The following is a 13,620-nucleotide window of genomic DNA, read 5'->3' as shown; positions in this document are numbered from 1 at the left end:
CTGCCAATTTTGCAGAGGCAAAATAACACAGAGTTTGAACAAATTGTTTCCTACCATTTGCAACAAAAATGGTTTAAAAGAATCAAGTAAGCTAGAATTACAGCTTTACAAAGCATTCAATATCGCAACTAAGCCTAACATTTGAAGAAAGACAGGATTGGAAATTTATGTTAGATACACATAAGACCTTGGTTAGACCATAATTACAGTGCTATGTACAGTTCTGGTCTCTATCTTACGAAAGTGATTTAAGAGCATTAGATAAATTTCCACAAAGATTTATAATGAGTACACCATAACTGAGAGATGCAACTATCAGACAAGAACAAAAGAGTCTAGCAGACTCTGATAGGTTCTTTAAACTTATCAGATGGTTTAATAGAGATGTTTCCACTCATGAATAGGATCAAATCTAATGCATATAAAAAGAAACCATCACTAATAAATCTAATATGCAATTAGGAGAATTTTCATTACCTTGAGAGTAATGGGAATGTGAGGAGAAAAGAACAGTTGCTGTGGTAAGTAACATATTTTTATTTAAGGGGAAGTTACACATGTTCTGGAGACCGAGGGACCATTTTTATTCATTTCATCTGGGGACCCATGTTCAAATCTTGCCAAGGTAAATGGTGGAATTTGAATTCAATTTTAAAAATCTGGAATTGAGAGTCGACTGATAACCATTAAACAATCGCCAATTGTCAGAAAAAACCCACCTAGTTCACTAATGTCCTTCAGGGAAGGAAATCTGCCATCCTTACCTGGTCTGGCCTACATGTGACTCCAGATCCACAGCAATGTGGTTGACTTTCACTTGCCCTCTGAAATGGCCTAGCAAGTCACTCAGTGGTATAAATCACAAAAAAGAAATGAAACTAGACAGATGACCTGGCATCGACCTTGGAACCAGAAAAGACAATGACAAAAACACAAACAGCCCTGTCGACCATGCAAAGTCCTCCTTACCAACATCTGGGGGCTAGTGCTGAAATTGGGAGAACTATCTCACATTCCTGAAGAAGGGCTCATGCCCGAAATGTCGATTCTCCTACTCCTTGGATGCTACCTGACCTGCTGCGCTTTTCCAGCAACACATTTTCAGCTCTGATCTCCAGCATCTGGAGTCCTCACTTTCTCCTAGAAGATTTTAACCTACTGCGAATCCTCTTGCAAGGATGCCTTCCTTGAAGAAGCTCTCTTCCTCCCTCAACAAGGATTTCAGTGAGTCCCTCTCTCACTGCACACCCCAGGTCATCTCCTCTGCCCAGAAGCTCTTCAGCAAGTTCTCAAACAGACTCGCTACCACAGCCACATCTCCTTCCTCAGCACCTGCCATTCCTGAAGAAGGGCTCATGCCCGAAACGTCAATTCTCCTACTCCTTGGATGCTGCCTGACCTGCTGCGCTTTTCCAGCAACACATTTTCAGAACTATCTCACAGACTAGTCAAGCAACAGCTGGACATAGTCATTCTTACGGAATCATACCTTACAGATAGCACTCCGGACACCATCATTACCATCCCAAGATGTGTCCTGTCCCACCGCCAGGAACCCAGCAGATGTGGCAGCACAGTGGGATACAGCCGGGAAGGCGTTGCCCTGGGAGTCCTCGTCATCAACTCTGGACCCCATTAAGTCTCATGGCTTCAGGTTAAACATGGGCAAGGAAACCTCTTATGGGTTACTATGTACTTACTGTCCTCTTTCGGCTAATGAATCAATAATCCTCCATGTTGAACAACACTTGGAGGAAGCATTGAGGGTTCAAGGGTGCAAACTCTACTCTGGGTAAGAGATTTCAAGGTCCACCACCAAAAGTTGCTTGGCAGCAGCATTACTGTTCGAGCTGTTTGGGTCCTAAAGGATGTAACTGCAAGTCTGGGTCAGTGGCAGGTGGTGAAGGAACCAACAAGTGGAAAAAACATGCATGACCCCATCCTTACTAATCTGCTGGCTGCAGATGCATTTGCCCATGACAGTGTAGGTAAAAGTGACCACTGCACTGTTCTTGTGGAGACAAAGTCCCACCTTCACATTGAGAATAACCTCCATCATATTGTGTGGCATTATCACCATTCTAAATGGGACAGACTTCAAATTGATCGAGCAGCTAAAGACTGGGTATCCATGAGGCACAGTGGACCATCAACAGCAGCTGAACTGCAACCTTTTGGCCCGGCATATCCCCCACTCATCCATTACAATCAAGCCAGGGGATTAACCCTGGTTCAATGGAGAGTGCAGGAGGGCATGCCAGGAGCAACACCAGGCATACCTAAACTTGAAGTGTCAACCTGGTGAAGCCACCAATCCGGACTACTTGCATGCCAAATGGCACAAACATCAAGTGATAGACAGAGCTAAGCGATCCCACAACCAACAGATCAGATCTAAGCTCTGTAGTCCTTCCACATCTAGTCATGAATGGAGGACCCCAGCACATCAATGCAAAAGATAATACTGATGCATTCTCAACAATCTTCAGTCAGAAGTGCCGAGTGGATGATCCATCTCGAGCTCCTCCAGTGGTCCGCAGCATCACAGATACCGGTCTCCAGCCAATTCAGTTCACTCCACGTGATATCAAGAAACAGCTGGAGGCACTGGATATTGCAAAGGTAATGGGCCCTGATAACATTCCAGCAATAGTACTGAAGATGCGTGTTCCAGAACTTACCACTCTCCTAGCCAAGCTCTTCCAGTACAGTTACAACACTGGCATCTCCCCGACAATGTGGAAAATTGACCAGGTATGTCCTGTACACAGAAACCAGGACAAATGCAACTTGGCCAATTACCGCTCCATTAATCTACTCTTGACTATCAGTAAAGTGATGGAAGGGGTCATCAACAGTGCATTCAAGCAGCACCTGCTCAGCAATAACCTGATCAGTGACGCCCAGTTTGGGTTTTACCAGGGCCACTCAGCTCCTGACCTCATTACAGCCTTGGTTCAAACATGGGCAAAAGAGCTGAACTCCAGAGGTGAAGTGAGAGTGACAGCTCTTGACACCAAGGTCACATTTGACTGAGTATGCATCAAGGATCCCTGGCAAAACTGGAATCAATGTGTATCAGTGGGCAAACACTCTACTGTTTAGAATCATACTGGCACAAAGGAAGATAGTTGTGGAGTGGATAGAAGTGGAAGGTCAGTCATCTCAGCTCCAGGACATCTCTGCAGGAGTCCCTCAAAGCCGTGTTCTCAGCCCAACAATCTTCAGCTGCTTCACCAATGATCTTCCTTCTGTCATAAGGTCAGAAGTGGGCATGTTCACCAATGATTGCACAGTGTTCAGCCCCATTCATAATTCCTCAGATACTGAAGCAGTCCATGCTCAAATGCAACAAGATGTGGACATTATCCAGGCTTGGGCCAACAAGTGGCAAGCAACATTAGTGCGACACAAATGCCAGAGAATGCTTATCACTAATAAAAGACACTCTAACCACCACCTCTTACAATTACTGAATCTCCCACTGTCAACATCCTTGGGGTGACCATTGACCAGAAACTCAACTGGACTCACCACACAAACACAGTGGCTACAACAGCAGGTCAGAGACTAGGGATACTGCAGTGAATAACTCACCTCCTGACACCCCAAAGTCTGTCCACCATCTACAAGGCACAAGTCAGGAGTGTGATGGAATACTCCCTACTTGTCTGGATGGGGGCAGCTCCAAAAACACTCAAATATCTTGTCACCATTCAGGACAAAGCAACCTGCTTGATTGGCATCACATCTACAAACATTCAATCCCTCCACCACCGGTGCTCAGTAGCAGCAGTGGATCCTATCAACAAGATGCTCTGCAGAAATTCACCAAATATTTTCCCAACCCACAACTACTTCCAAGGACAAGGGCAGCAGGTACTTGGAAAGACCACCACCTGCCAATTCCCCTCCAAGCCTCTCACCACCCTGTCTTGGAAGTATACTGCTGTTCCTTCATTGTCGCTGGGTCAAAATCCTAGAATTCCCTCCCTACTGGCACTGTGGGTCAACCCACAGCAAGTGGACCGCAGCGATTCAAGAAGGCAGCTCACCACCATCTTCTCAAGGGCAACTAAGGATGGGCTATCAGTGCTGGCCAGCCAGCAATGCCCAAGTCCCACAAATGAATAAAACAAAAATGTCCATAATGGAGAAAGGAAAGATGGATATATTGCTTGGGACCAGTTGAAGCAAGAAAGGAGGAGCCTCACTTGTATTATCGAGCTTTTGGGTTGAAGTACTTGTTTCTTTCCTATAGTTGAGTAAATATGCTCAAAAGGTTCCTTCACATTCTTGTTTTTATTCCTGTCACAAAGTTTATAAAAAAATCTAATTAGGTTAATTGATTGTATAATAGACACAATCATAACATAATTGAAGTCACTGTGGGTCACAGTTTACGTATTGAATTATCAAAATCTATAACTAGCAATCCAAGTCATATAAATAGAGGAATTCAGTATCCTAAGATAAACTTCCTTTTCTCTCAAATTCTAGCATTCCAGATGGTTGGCCACCATTTTAATGTCAGCAAAAAATAACTAAAGTTAGTAGCCATTTTATGTTTTTTTTAGCTCGACCACAAATTGGCTGATTTATAACACAGAAGCTTTAAAATTGCTTTGAAAAGCAATTCCCTAAAAGTGATCCGTAATTACACAGATGCAAAACACATCTGTGCGCACATCTGTGCACAAGTCTGCCACAAAGCAGTGCTCAATGCAAAGCATGTTAAACTATACCAGAATATAATTAAGCCCTGTGTATAGTAATTGGCGATTTGTGTAATTAGTTATAAAGCTGCTTGCGGGTTTACCTGTGGTTCAGAATGTTAAAACACACAATCAGAGAAGCAACCGCTTTCCTCTGGAACTTGCACTGATTGGCAATTAGCGAAGAACTCATGTCATAGATTAAGCATGTATGTTTCTTGTTAAACCCAGGAAAAATACAAATATTAACCTCATCAGAAATTATATGCATTTCCGATTACAAAATATGCTTACTGAACCTAATTTAGAGAGCCGATGACAACAAATCTTCAGCAGATGTACAGCTGTGTTTTCGGAGCAACAGGTAATTGAATGGGAGATGGGACACTTGTCTTGTGGATTCCCCATGTCTCTTGGTCTAACTTTGATGGCTGAGTAATTGTTGACCCAAATCCTCAGTAGTGGTAAATTGTTTAGATATTTTTAAGTTCTCAGCAAATTTACTCAGTTTGCCTTTTTTGGCAGATGTTATGTTCCAAATTGATAAAAGAACAGCAGGGAGAAAGAGGGAGAAAGTGCCGGCTCTTGTTGTCACAAATTAATGCTCTGCTAGTCAAAAGCTGCCATTCAAATATAGTTCAGTGTGTTTTCTTGAGACCAGCTCCATTGTCTTTGCAAATTGGCTAATGGGATTAGCTCAGCATTTCATTTCCCTTTATGATAAATCATCGTGCAAGTGTGAACTAAAACAGGTGACGCAGATTTCTTGACACTGAGTTGTTAGCCTGGTTTTATGCCTTTAGTTAGAAATAATAATTTTGGTGCATAAAGCTTAATTTATTCCACGTTATTAAAGCTGGCCTCAATCTGTGGTCAAGTGATTACTACAAACATTTTATATCCATTATTTTTTTCATTTTTAAAAAAAAATCACATTTTAGTCTATGAAGCGTATCAGGTATAACATTCAGATGATAGAAGTTAAAATTCGAGATTCCATATTTACAACTATCTTAATGTCTCACAATTTTCCAATTGCTCAGATGAAAAGGAAGTTTTATGGTGCAGTGATACTGCTCCTTCTTCTAAGCCAGAAATTCAGGTTTCAAGTCCTGATGGTGAAGAAATGCACATTTATAAACAGGTTGAATATCAAGCTTTAAATTCTTTGAACATACCCCAGCGATGGCTGTAGGTATTGCAAAGATTCCTGGTCAACCAAATGATGAAAAGAAATTAGACCCTGTGCCATCACTATCCAGACTACAATCTAAATGTAGAAGCATATATTTCCATAGCAACCCAGATTCCTTGGAGGGCCTTTTGCCTCAGTTGCTGGAAGACCAATGAAGATTAGATTAGCGCCAATAACAGGGGGTTTCATCCCTGTTCTAGCTGGGCTAGTTTGTATATCTGCCTCTTTGTTCTACCCATGGTCAGACCTGCCTTTGGACAGAAACCTCCAGAAGAAGAATATTGGATGAAAATTATGCACAAGTCTTCACTAGCATTTTGCATGTAACAGGTTTTTTGAAGATAGCAGCATCTTTGGTGCCTGGTGTACCAACCTTATTACACCCATGTCAGCATGGGTTGATAATATCTGTTATAGCAGTGACTTACTTCTACTTATGTGACTAATTTTCATGAAGAACAACTGGCAGCAGAGTACAAACTGTCTGTAAAATCATTAGGATCTAAAAGTTTTGAGTATAGATGCATTTGGTAATGGTACTGGGTGTTTTTAGATTCAGGGATTTACCTCTTAATGGCGTGACCATGGTAAAACATCTCTGAATATTTTGAACTGCTCTAAGTAATGTTATTATCAGGCAGGTGTGACAAATGTCCCTGAATACAGGGAATGCAAGTGAAAACTTAAAATCATCTATTTGTCTGCTACATGGGATGAATGTTTAATTTCCATTCATGATTTACTTATTAACTACTCCATGCAATCCACCAAAAATTATTGTAAACATATGTTTATATCTCTCAAGCCCCTCGAGCCTACTCCACCATTCAGTAAGATCATGGCTGATCTCTTCATGAACTTAGCTCTACTTACCCATGCTCTCACCATAAGCCCTTAATTCCTTTACTCTTTAAAAAAAATCTATCTTTGCCTTAAAAACATGCAATGAAGTAGCCTCAACTGCTTCACTTGGCAGGAAATTCCACAGATTCACAACCTCTGGGTGACGAAGTTCCTGCTCAATTCAGTCCAAATCTGCACCTCCTTATTTTGAGACTATGCCCGCCAGTTCTAGTTTCACCCATCAAACAACCTCCCTGCTTCTATCTTATCTATTCCCTTCATAATTTTATGTTTCCATAAGATTACCCCCTCATTCTTCTTAAGGCACATTGAATATTATCCACCTGATAAGCAACACAAGACAAGTCTTTTCAAGTTACTGCCTTATCTTGCATTGTTTCTCTCATGCTCATATTTGGCCACAGCCTGAAGTGTATGTGAGGGAATTGCACAATTTGTATTTCTCAATGATTAAAAAGATACTTTTTGATCACATACAGTTTTGCTCAATCTGAAACCTAAGATAAAAGTGATATTTTACTCTCAATCATGCTGTGAGTGACATTGAGAAAGGATAGATAAATTTGATACCACAAATGACGATAACTGAAAAAGAATTATGATAGTTTTGAGGTGGGGTGAGAAGAACATAATTCTATATCCTTTATAAATTTATATTGAATGCAATGCAAATTGCAACTCATTAAATAAAGCATTATTTCACAGTCTAAAAATCAAAACAGATTTATTAAAATAGAAACACTTCTGTAATGAAATCTTACTAAAACCTGTATTACAGTGCAGTGGAAAACCAGATTCATTAGCATTAAGTCTGTGATAAATCATAATCTACATACAGAACATAAATAATTCCAGAACCTGAGCTATTTGTAGCAAATTAATTGAAATTTTATTATCTCTGAACAAACTATCTGTAAAGACAAATATGAAGAGACTAAGGGTTGAATCCTATCATATTTTGGCAAAGTGTAATTTTAGTCAAATTTCAGAGAGGGTGTCTCTCTCTCTCTCTGTGATGCTGAATAGGTTTCTCACATTATCTTCCTGAAGTCTCCTAATTAGTGACTAATCACTCCCCTCTCGGAACTTCAGCCATGCACTCAGTCAAATGGTGGCAACTTGGAGTTATACAGTCATAGAGTCATACAACATGGAAACAGACACTTCAGTCCAACCAGTCCATGCCTACCATAATCCCAAACTAAACTCACCCCTCTAGCTAGTGCTTGGCCCATGTTTCTCCAAACATTTATATTCAGATACTTATCCAAATGTCCTTTTAAATGTTGTAGCTATACTTCCTCCGAATGTTCATTCCACACATGAACCACTCTCTGTATAAAAAAATTGTCCCCATTTTTAAAAAATCTTTCTCATCTCAGCTTAAAAACATGCCTCCAAGTCTTGAATTCCCCAGTCCTAGGGAAAAGACATCTGCCATTCACTTTATCTATGCCCCGATGATTTTATAAACTTCTGTAAAGTCACCCGTCAACCTCCTATGCTTCAGTGAAAAACATTTCAGCCTATTCAGCCTTTGCTTATAACTCAAACCCTCCATTCCTGGCTACATCCTGGTAAATCTCTTCTGAACCCTCTCTACCTTAATAGTAACCTTGCTACTACAGGGTAACCAGAGCTGTACACAGTACTCCAGAAGAAGCCTCACCAATCTCCTATACACCCTCAACATGATATTCCAACTCCTATACTCAAAGAACTGAGCAATGAAGGCAAGCATGATAAACATGTTTTAACCATTCTGTCTAGGTGGGATGCAAACTTCAAAGACGCTTTTCACTGTCAATGTGTGGTCCAGCAGCAATAAACCAATGCTTATCACAACACAGAGGGGGCACTTTCTTGCCCATACTACTGCGCATTGCTATACTTATGACTTTTTAAGCACCAGTCAGCAATGCTTACCAACAAAAACCACATTCTTTTCTATGTCACTGCTACTCTTCTGTTATGAAGGTGTAGGTACACCTTTAAGAGTGTTAGAAGCAGCAGAACTACTGGACACAACACCAAGTGTTCTCAATAAGGCAACAATGTATGTAACACTTGGTTGAACAACTCAAATAGGTCATTGTCTAAAGACAAAAACAAATTTGAATCCAGCCAATCAGTTTAAATTATACACTGAAAAAACCCCACCAATTTCCAATCAAGTTTGAATTGAGTTTATTGACAATCTTAAAAGCCAATGACATAATCCGATGCTCTAGGGTATAAGACGAGGGGAAAATTGAACAGTTGAGAGGAGAACTGCATTCCTAGCATGTGCCAGACTGCTTGAAAAAGAAATCTCTGTTAAAAGTCCCTCTTTGATCAGTAACCTGTGGTGCAAAAATTGCTAACAAGGAAAAAAGAAGACACTGGAAGATCCAAAGACAAGAACCTACAACTGCCTGTGTTTGAGATAAGAAATGCTGCTGTATAAATCTTAATTGGAAGTTTTATTGGACTATTATTATAGAAGGGAAGGTAAAAGATAGGTTAGAGGAAGGAGTTATAAATACTGGTTAGTTAATTATTCTCTGTTGTACTTTAAGAAATAAACTTGTTAATTTTTACATTATATAGTTCTTGATCACTCAAGCTTTTACAGATTACTGCATGGGATAAATCTTTTCTGTGTTGCTGGTTTTTAAATTAAGCAGGATAGTTTACCCCGTGTCATAACACTTCCTCCAGTGCCCACTGTATTCCAGTGTCTTAACATTGTTCAATGTGAGATCATTACCTGCAAAGAAACCTTTGTTTGCCTCAAAATATTCCCTTTCTCTCGTCTAAACACCTAACATGAACAGAAATTAAATAAACAGAATCTGCATTTGACTTGTGGTAAACAAGCTATCTGCTTGTATGTTGAGCACCGACAATTTCACAGTCGATGAATGATCACTGCACTCTCATCAATTGGAAATGATATCAATGAAGCACTTTCTAACGTGTAGAGCCTGATGCAGCTGTGCTCCATCATGTATAGGGTGATGTCTCTCCTGCTTGATGCCCTACTGCTCCTCCTTGCTCCCACTCTTCTAGTTCTTCGGCATCCATCACATTGCCTTTCTGCTTGATGTATATGTGCATAGTTTGGGATTATGTTTACACTCTGGAGTCTACTACAAGAACCTCCCAAGCTGGTCTAAGACGTTGAACCTCATTCTCAGCAGGCATGCTGATCTCTGCACCAGGAGCCCTGGTCAAAAAATGGGCAGCATTGTATATGGGGATGTGCTAACAAAGAAAAAGCTGAAGGCCATAGGAAGGACGAAGGGGAATGGGATTAATTAATCACTAGTCAATGGGCTAGCCTGGGCCAAATTCCCACTTTCTGTATTGTGTGATTTCATGACAAATTATGACTTTGATGATCAGAGAAATATTCCTGCAAATCAGAAATATTATATTGGTTTAATTTGAAATCTTGTCAAACTCTTAAAGTTGCACTTGAATAATGTTGACTGGATCCAGGGTTTCAGTCATTTTTGTAAAATGAAAAGAATATGAAATGTTTCTCATAAGCATTAATGAATAACTAGCTGTGCTACATGCAGATTGTCCAATAAAATAGTATAATTTTTATTTCTGATGTGTTAATAACTCTGCTAGTGTGCACAAATTTAAAACAGCACTGGGAAATTCAATAATAACAATGTTAATTAAACATCTGTGGGACAAGATGGTCTCAAAGTGCAACAATCTTACACTTTAGAGAAACAGACTTTAGGGTGATTGGACCTGCTTTTGCACAATGATGAAACAAATAAATTGTGCCTGCAGATATAGTTTCCTTCACTGAATTTATTACAAAGCAGGGCTTGAGGTCCACAATCTTAAATTATGTCAGGTTAGAACTGAGCTACGTGGCAGGAGATGTTTAATTTCACGAGAATAATGTGTGGAATAGACTGCCTTTTGTGTAAGGAACGCAAAGTCCTAAATTCTTTCAAGCAAGAGCTGGTTCTGTTTCTCGGCTAGGGTAGAGAACACCTTGAGTAAACTATAGGAACCAATTAAGATTATTATTAGAATATTTGACATCATTTACATTTAATTGTATTCAAAACATTAGTTAACATCATTTGGCATTAAAAGATGTAATTTGGAACGAGGCATCTAAAGCAATCTTTAGGCATCAATCGTGATAATTAGGCATTGCTACAACTGATGTTGGAGGGGTGAACAATTTTCTTTACTTCTCCACTAATTACAATGAATATTAATGATGTGGAGGTGCCAGTGTTGGACTGGGGTGGACAAAGTTAAAAATCACACAACACCAGGTTATAGTCCAACAGGTTTATTTGGAATCACTAGCTTTCAGAGCAGCGCTCCGAAAGCTTGTATTTCCAAATAAACCTGTTGGACTATAACCCGGTGTTGTGTCGCTTTTAATAATGAATATTAAATTTGACCAACTTGAGTTTAGGGAGAGATGAAAAATGAAAAATCTGGAGAGGAGTTACTTTAACGTTCCTTGGCCAAACAAAAATGATTAAGATAGGGGATTGTCCCACGTGATGTTCAGATTCCGAATTTATTTTGCATCAAGGTGCTGCTGGCACTGAGATATTTTCATGGCTTAAGTTCCCTTTCTACCAGGCGATGGGGTCAATTCCAGGAATCTTTCAGAAGTGGTAAAGATCACTCTGTTGGGGGTCTCAGCTCAAATCTTTTGTTGAAGCAAGTTACAAAGGAAGAGAGAGAAAAAGTGATAGAATGTGTTTCTCAGGTAGGTCTTTAATTCTTTCTCTGCCTGATGTCAAAAAGGTAATGATCTTATTTCACCCACAAACTGAGTCAGGCGTCCTCTCTCTGTAAGCCTTCCAGACTATATGCAATCTCCTTGCTCACTGATGTTGTACACAGCACCCTTTTCTTTTGCAAAGTGTCCATTATGGAGAAATTCAAGATATATTTTGATAGCTCCACATAGTCTTCCACACAACACACTTACTCTCTTCTATCCCTGCTCAAACTCCACTCCTGATACCTTCTTTTTCAACCAGTGCCCCCTCACCGTCTTTCTTTACCACCCAAACCTCCCTGGAATTTCTCCACCTTGTCCAGATGTGAGAGAGCTTCTGTCCTGTCCCCATTCCTGCCTAACATGGACTCCAAGTGCCAACATCCCACCCTCCCAAAAGCCCTCAGGACTTGAATCTGCACTCAGCCCCAGACCATGATACCGTGGTCCTGTCCTCTCCTCCTCAGACATGGACCAACTCTCTGCTCCTTCCAGCAGCAGTGATACATACAATAGAAGTAGCACCAAGAAGATGGTCCAACATAGGAAGTTTTTGTATCAGCTGCGCTTGAGCAACTGGGGCTATGTCTTCTGCATCTTCCAATTACAAAGCAAATTACAGGCAGGTGACTGTGGTTCAAACTTTGCGAGGTCAGCATATTTTCATTACATATATTTCTGAGATGTTGTCCCATATATTCTTTCTATTGAAGTTAGAACACTCTGAAAGATAATATGATAAAGAAACATGATATCTAACTCGGTACTCTGCCCAGTGCATTTCCACTTCTGATGAGAAATGATACAAATTAAGTCTGTTTTCTCTGGAATTTAGAAGGTTTGGGGTGATCAGATCAAAATCTTCCAAATATTAACAGTAATAGACAGGGTAAGTAAAGTATTTGCACTGCCTGGCGATTCTGGAACTCGGACATTGTCTGAGAATTAGGGCCAGACCGTTTAGGGGAGACATTAGGAAACACTTCACATGCAAAGGGTAGTAGAGGTTTGGAATTCTCTTTCACAAATGGCAGTGGCTGCTGGGTCAGTTGTGCATTTTATATCTGAGCTAGTTCATTTTTTTTGTTCAGCAACGGTATTGAGGGATACGGGCCAAAAACATTGAGTTAGGCCACAGATTAGCCATGATCCCTCTGAAGGGTGGGACAGGCTTGAGGAGCTGAATGCCCTAATTCTCTTCCCATGTTCTTACATCATTCTTGCATCTCCATGTTCACTATTCTGAATGATGGCATCTGTGATAAAATTGAATTGCTATTGTCTGTTATGGATTACACCATTGACTTCTGACTTGGAGATGGTACATTTAGGGTTAAAATAAGTTTCATTTCCAGGAAATCGTATACTCTTGTTAATACATCAGGGAAGAACTGGGCAGAGATGCAATATTAGGTAGGATGCATCTATATGCAAATAGACATTGCTTTATAATTAGAAAACAGACCCTTGTTTTTTAATGGAACATATCTATTAGCTGAAGCGAATAATTTTGAGACGATCAATCTTTTTTATTGGAAGAGATCCAAGCCATTCAGTTCAATTGCAAGGATCCTGTGGATCTTTTTTAAGGTAAACATTTTTTGATTGACAACTACGACTGTGATTCAGAGGTATTTTGATTTCACATTACTTTGTGCCAAAACATTTTTGAAATTTCTTTGGCAGTCTAGTTGGGGTTGATTTTCATTCAGTTTTTCCTCGTTATGTGATCATCAAAGTGAGGAAAAATGACAGGGATGTTGTGGTCAGTTCAAAGTGAACCGCCATCTCAATAACTGTATTTTAAAATGAAGTATAATGTTGAGTGTTAGCTAAGAAAATCATTTCTATCTATACCCCTGTTATAGTTAATTGTATAATTCTTGCAAACCTATTGTCACTGATCCACAAATCCATTGAGTTGTTTATAGTTTAAGTCACATTTTAGCAAAGGGCTTGTTCTTTCAATGAAGAAATGATATGTATGATATAGCCAATTAAATCTGTTGAAATAAAGTGAGCTATTTCATTTGTTCATCCAGAAGGTTTGTTACAGTAGATTAGATTACCTACAGTATGGAAATAGG

Source organism: Chiloscyllium punctatum, chromosome 9 (genome assembly GCF_047496795.1).
Source record: "Chiloscyllium punctatum isolate Juve2018m chromosome 9, sChiPun1.3, whole genome shotgun sequence".
Lineage (NCBI taxonomy): Eukaryota > Metazoa > Chordata > Chondrichthyes > Orectolobiformes > Hemiscylliidae > Chiloscyllium > Chiloscyllium punctatum.
This window is presented reverse-complemented; position numbering follows the sequence as displayed.